At 39.1% G+C, this 7,500-nt stretch overlaps 1 protein-coding gene across 1 annotated transcript in view; it reads right to left on the minus strand.

Annotated features, from left to right (window-relative positions):
• The window catches only part of LOC143027230 (uncharacterized), a 494,887-nt gene that overhangs the window by 394,692 nt on the left and 92,695 nt on the right, over nucleotides 1–7,500 (minus strand). The window contains exon 2 of the mRNA XM_076188447.1: nucleotides 6,694–6,748. The gene's annotated coding sequence lies outside the window, so the exon portion shown is untranslated. The remainder of the gene's footprint in view (nucleotides 1–6,693; nucleotides 6,749–7,500) is intronic.

A 7,500-nucleotide genomic window follows, 5' to 3' on the forward strand; every position in this document is an offset into this window, starting at 1 on the left:
TATGTATAAGAATATCTTAATGTATGATATTATAGAGGTAAAATATGATATGTACTAAGGTTAATGACGAATCACGGCTTGTGACATTTGATCTGTGTTAAGTACCAATTGTATAATTTTCGAATGTATTGACAAATTATGATATGTACTAAGTTTAATTACGAATCACGGCTTGTGGCATTTGATGTATGTTGAGTACATATTGCACAATGTCTGGGTGTAATATGAAAATATATGAGAAGATATCGATGACATGTTCGAGAAATAATTGAACTTAGTGGCAACTACAAGCCCGTGTTGTTACGTAGATAGTTACAATGTATGTAAAATAAAATGGAAAATGTTATTGTCGAAATTGATGTACTGTAGTGATTCATTATATATATAATGAAATAAAATAAGATTAAAGAAACTCTAGGAAAAAGGAGAATGTTGAGTGGAACATGACTCGTATATTTATTTACGATCCCTTAGATGTATTCCTCCGCACGAAGTAGTGCGCATTCTCCTAATTAGGATCGTAATCAGTAATGTTCTTTCTGTGTGTAGTTGTCGAAGTGACAACATCTCCGTAAGTGCCATGGCAGTCATTATTGGTAAGCATTGAAAGAGTAAATTGTTATGTAATGTCATTGTTTGAAATAATATGTAAGAGTTAGTGGAGAAGTTATGTTAATTAGTAATACATTTGGTTTCTCAGAATAGCAAAGGATCACGAAGATATGTAATGATGAATGTTTGGAGGAGGGTAACAGAATCATGGTAGGAATCATGAGTTGGGTTCAATGATTGTTATTGACAAATAGTGTGCTTAATTTTGAGAGATTAATTATGAATGCAAATTATAATGTAACACAATTTGCAGAAACCACACCGTCTGTATAAAATCAAGATCGAAGGGCAACAATAAAGAAGTTTGACGTTTGCGTTATAATTGTTTCCCATTCCTCTGTACCTCATGCCCCTCCACCTTCGGAGACGGCAGTGACAATGTTGATGAACAGAAATATTTTGTTTTATAACAAAGTTAACCACCATAATCTTATATTTGATAGATTTATGTGATCTGCTTAAGTTGCACTCAGGTTACATCACATATATAACAAAGTACTATTTGTGACAGGAAGCCATGCCCCCCCCCCACTTTAAAAACTAAATTCCTTCTCCTCATGGACCCCTTGGGGGGGGGGGGGCCTCCATGAACCCCAGGTTGAGAGAACCACTGGTTTAGAACTTTTCTTTCGCTGCATTCTTTCGGGTGGTAGGTGGGAGATTCACCTTTTGCTGAACAAAACCGCCTTACATATTTTGTAAGCAGTAATAATTTTAGAGAATTAAGGCGATGTTTCAGGAGATATGTGACTATCTATACTCTATAGTATGTATTTAGCTATATCATTTTATCATTATTATATATTTTCTATTTACTTGTTCTATTTATCTTATTTATTCATCTCATTATGTATATATATACACAAATATATATATATATATATATATATATATATATATATATAATTTTTTCTTTCCTTTTTTAATGAAGGCGTAGGACATTACAGTCCTCTTGATGCATTGTTCAGGACACATTTATTCATTTCTACCAAAATTCCGCTTTTATCCAGTCGTCTGCCATTAATATCCATTCCCTGGAGTTCTTTCCCTGCCACGTGTCCATTTTATATACTTAACACTATGACGTCACTCCAGAGCGGCAGAAGTAACTTACGATGGAGATAAAACCGGTTCTTATACCAGATAAGACTTTTGTAGGCCCGGAGGCTGGCCCCTCAACATCGGACCCATCAAGACCAACAGAACCATAGGAATAAAATAAAATAAAATAATTATGAAAATAGAATACATTAACTAAACTAAACTCAGAAAAGTTCAACAAAAACAAAACAAAATACAATAAATAACTGAAAAAAAAACAATAAAAAGATGATTAAATAAAGCAAGACGAGATTTTTTTTTTTCCACCTCCATAAGGAACGCGAAGTCCAACTGTTGATTTCGTTAACGGCTTCATCCAGTGTGCGCCTGTAACTGATCAACAGAATGGTAAAACACAAAACATCTACCGCCCTAACTTGAGCCGCACCAATTCTGCTCCCCTAAAATTCAACTAATTTCTGCGCCATGCTGTCTGCTTCCTCGGGAAGAGAGCGTCCAAAGAATCGAGGTCAAAAACGAAGATAAGACGATGGCGCAGTAATGACATCGAAGACTCTCTTCGACCTACAGGCAGTAGTCATTCCAGACGCTGCGACGTGATTCATGCCCTGTTCACATTTGCGGTTTGAACCACGGCGATTCAATTATAATGTAACTCAATGGAGGCATTCACACACAACCGCGCAGTTTTTCTATGACTCTCCGGTACAGCCCCGGTTTCCGCGCGGTTCAAGCCGCTAGTGTGAACAGGGCCTTAATCATTAATTGTCGAAAGTACAACTATGTTACTTTGTTCCGTTCGACGTTTGTCTCTCTGTCTGTCTGTCTGTCTGCAACGTTGTCACGAACGCTTTGGCCTCTTTAATTTGCTTTGATCATAATCATGCTCTGGTACCTTATAGAGACGATTCCAAGGATGAGCCCTACCAATGTCCTTAGATCTGAAAGGTCAATGTCACAACGACATGAAATGTGATTTTCATTCAATGCTCCAATACGTCAAAAGTTGTGCCCCCGTTACATCACTGACCAACGTTTGTGATCGTTTCTCAACGGGTTAATAAAATTTATCTTCTTTTATGTTCCCTGACATTTTCACGTGACATGTAGCAGCACATGCTGAAGGTCTTCGATACTTTCGACAACTGCTCTTGCTCAGCAGTATTTATTTTATTCTAGCTAACACTAGATAATTATAATAAACTGGAAGAATTCCTTCATCCCACCCCCGGCCGGCCCCAGTTCCTCGTAAGGTCAATCGTGTATAAATTAGTTTCCTAAAATAAATCATTAAATAAAAATATTTGTTAAATCATTTACTCAGTAAATTTTGTGGTACAAGAGATCAGGAGTGCCCTGCAGGAAAGTCAGTTCCGAAATAATTAGAACCGAAGTACTTCTCGGATTTATTACTCACAAGGGTCACCTGCGAGATCAGTTCATCTGGCCCGCCACTGCACTGTACATGTAGTTTTTTTAAATTATAATTTTCTAAGAGAAAAAAAAATGTAATAGAAAATAAAAATGGTGTGTGTATATATATATATATATATATATATATATATATATATATATATATATATATATATATATATATATATATATATCGTCATTCTCTCAGTATATCGAATCAATCAAATCAAATCAGCCATCCTGAGTCCACTGCTGAACAAAGGCCTCCTTCATGGCATTCCATGATTCGCACGACCGCGTCAACCTCTGCTACGTCACTCCTGCATTCTTCTCAATCTCGTCTCTCCACTTTCTGTCTGGTCTCCCTCTTCCACACTTCCAATCTCGCGGCGGCCACTCAGTAACACACTTGCTCCATCGCTCATCAATCGTTCGCACTAACTTACCTGCCCAATTTCACTTCCTCTCTTTTACCGCCTCCACAATATATTTCACTCTAGTCTGCTCTCTCACCCAACTTCCTCTCGGTCTCTCAACGATATTCCTATCATTGATCTCTCCATTCTCCTATGTGCAGTCCTTAACTTTGTTTCCATCGCCTTCCGAGAGTTGACACCTTGATGTGGTGGATAGACTATATCGGTAGAGGAAATCTCTGCAGGGTCACCCATATCGAACAGGTTTTGTAAGAAAGATCAGACAAAGAGCAGCTCACACATTCGCAGGACCCACTGCTAACTGGCACGTCCTTGATGGTCAACAGGGAAATTCCTCAAAGATATATGGGGTACCGTCATAATGACGGCGTGGACAATTGGGCACCCTTTAGATACAATATATATATATAATATATATATATATATATATATATATATATATATAAATTATATACATATATATATATATATAAATTATATATATATATATATATATATATATATATATATATATATATATATATATACACACTCTTTCAACCGCCAGATAAATTATATTTTCAGACAAAGAGAAATTGACTTTTGGTGTCTAAGTCGACGCTCATTTCGACGGCTGTCCCTCAGCAATGGGACCTTTCGCAGTCAGGCTCGTAGTTTCCTATTAGCGCTAGAATTTTCAATTGTGTGGGAATTCACGGGGCAAAGGGGTGACTTAGCTAATTTGGAAACCGATATTAAGAAAAAATATGACATAAATTGCTGCATAAGTGATTTCAAAATTTAAAACATGACTCTTAATGTTATAATTTTTACTTACTGGTGTGTGATAAGGCTTTGTTAATCTAATTATAAGATAAAACTAAAAATAGGTAATTATTTTTACTGAAGTAAGTGTAAGCAGTAAAAATTAGAGGATGTCGATTTCGGTTTGTGGAATTTATCTAAGAGTGTCGAAAAATAATGGATATCACTGTCACGTCCTGTATATGAAGATAATCAGAGATAAAATATAACAACAGTGGTGGCGGACGTACGAGTATTTGATGCGCGATGTATTGAAGCGATGATTTGAAAAACGTCGCAGCGCTGCGCAGTGTGTCAACAGTTGAAGTGGAAGGAAGCACGCGCTCTGCTTCGCTCTTCTAGTTTCATACAATGGCACAAGCAACTTCCGCAAAGCCTTTCGAGTGGACGAAGACTATTATCTTACATTACATTAAGCTACTAAAGCAGTACCCAGCCATTTGGAATATCAAGTGCAAAGAATATAAGATGAGAAATATAAAAAGTACAAACATCGAAAGCTGACTTCTTTTCTTTAACAAAATGTAATGTGAATGAAGACATTACCAAAAAACTTTCTACCCTGAAAACACAGTTTCACAGGGAAATGACTGCCATCAATGCATCAAAGAAGTCTGGTGTTGGCACGAAAAATGTATACACTCCAAAGCTGTGGTGGTTTAATGATTAAATGAGTAGAGCGTCGGCAGACATTCTCTTCCCGTGAAAGCCAAATGATGACTGAGATCTGGTTGTTCGCGTAAGGTATTCGCAGTGGTGCAGTTCGTCCGGACGCTAGTGTTAAGGTATCAACACGACTACTGCATCAAATCGCTGATGCGTGATGGTACGTGTGGACGGGGCTTTAGTAATCGTACCGGAAAAAAGTCTTCGATACAAAAATATATTTTCTATACATTACATAGATTTGAGTATTGCTTGGTGCATTCAATTGAAAGTATATATCAGTATATGTCCATTGAAGTCGGTAGAAAATGACAAATTGCTTGGCTTGATACAATTATAGGCTGTTTTACGAATATCATCTGTAATTATAAATAGAGGCTCAAACAATGCTATATGCCGTTTGCAATCATGGTACAATTATAGGCTGTTTTACGAATATCATCTGTAATTATAAATAGAGGCTCAAACAATGCTATATGCCGTTTGCAATCATGAAATTAATTTACTTGAATTTTAGACACAATAATGTGCAACGATATACCTCTGTAAGTCTATAATACTTGCCCCAAAAAGTAATAATTTTTCGGCAAGAATTACAAAATCTGGCGATGTCTGGTATCAATTCTCTCACTGCGAAAGGTCCCATTGCAGGGACCTGAATACCGAATCGCGTTTAACGCCACAACAGAAGCTTTTGAGGGGAATTGAGAAAAAAAATCAAGTTATTCACGATAAAAAAAAGCAGTGTATAATCATTAGTTTTCTTTTTGAGGATATGGAATACAGAACATAAGAGACTCAATTAGATTCAAAGCTACATAACTACTTTATATTTGCTCTCACCTTACACGGTATTAATCAAAGGGTCAGCCACATAGAACACAGCTGCTTCCTCACTTTGCATATACGAGATTAAGAATCTGGGATTCCATCAATTCGAATACTATTATTACAGCTGGCACCCATTTTCGCCGTGTGTGTGTGTGTGTGTGTGTGTATTTACCTAGTTTACCTGGTTGTATTTTACGGGAAGGGCAGCTACGCTCGTGGTGTACCGCCTTTGTATCTCGCAGTGTCTAGTTTGCTCTTAAATTCATGAATAGCTTCTGCACACACTGTTTTTTCGTCCAGCTTGTTCCAAGTGTCCACCACTCTATGTGTGAGTGTGTGAGTGTGTGTGTGTGTGTGTGTGTGTGTGTATTCACCTCGGATCTGATCTGCTGCAGTCTCTGTCGAGACAGCCAGACACCACCCTACGGCAGTGAGCTCAGAGCTCCTTATTAGCCGATCTCTGGGTAGGTCTGAGACCACTCACACACCACACACCGGGACAGCAAGGTCACAACTCTTTGACTAACGTCCCGTACCTACTCGCTGCTAGGTGAACAGGGGCTACACGTGAAAGGAGACAAACCCAACTTATCTCCGCCCGACCGGGGAATCGAACCCCGGTTCTCTGGCTTGTGAGGCCAGTGCTTTACCAATCCGCCACCGAGCCGTGTAAATGTGTGTGTGTGTGTGTGTGTGTGTGTGTATGTGTGTGCGTGTGTGTGTGTGTGTGTGCGTGTGTGTGTGTGTATGTGTGTGTGTATGTGTGTGCGTGCTTGCGCGAGTGTACGTGTGTGAGCGTGCGTATTTTGACATTTGTCATCCCTTGTTCCTGAATCCCCAAGACTAAATGCCACGAGGGTCTACTCACGTGCACACCTGCTTTTCTCGTTTGTCTCTCTCCTCTGGTTTCGCCACCATCGGTTCTGAAAGAGAACAGTTTGCATTAGGGCGGACATTCAGATTTAAACTGCAATTAAATTGTTCAGTTTTTAGAAGAGAAATTACTTTGAGTAAGGGAATGGAGTAATTGTGTGAGAGTGAGTGTGAGTGCGAGTTTATGTACGTATTCACTTGGTCTTTGGATCACGTGTTGGACTCGTGATCGACAGCTATTTCCCTCCTGGAAGAGAGCTCAGAGCTCGTAGGTCCGATCTATGGGTAATGCTATGACCTTGCACACACACACACACCCAACTCCCCGCCCACGAGAGTCAGAGTAACGACCCGAGGCACATCGATACCGAAATAATTTCGGCCCTGGGCAGGATTCGAACTGGCTACTGGGAGCACTTCTGCTTCCCAGTTCAGCGCTCTACCAACTGTGTGTGTGTGTGTGTGTGTGTGTGTGTGTGTGTGTGTGTGTGTGTGTGTGTGTGTGTGTGTGTGTGTGTGTGTGTGTGTGTGTGTGTTATCACAATATTGCTCCCTAATCAGTCTATATACGAGTTCTGAGTTCTTTTTAGAGGGTAATAGCTATCATTCACGAGTCCAGCACATGATCTACGACCAACCATGATGAATCTCTCACACACACACACACACACACACACACACACACACACACACACACACACACACACACACACACACACACACACACACCCACACACGGAAGAACGTGACGAGGTCATGGTAATAAATTAGAAAAGACCACTACATCCGTGAAGGATATTAA

The sequence above is a fragment of the Oratosquilla oratoria genome, chromosome 7 (genome assembly GCF_046742065.1).
Source record: "Oratosquilla oratoria isolate Oo_2021 chromosome 7, ASM4674206v1, whole genome shotgun sequence".
In the NCBI taxonomy this organism is placed as follows: Eukaryota; Metazoa; Arthropoda; class Malacostraca; order Stomatopoda; family Squillidae; genus Oratosquilla; species Oratosquilla oratoria.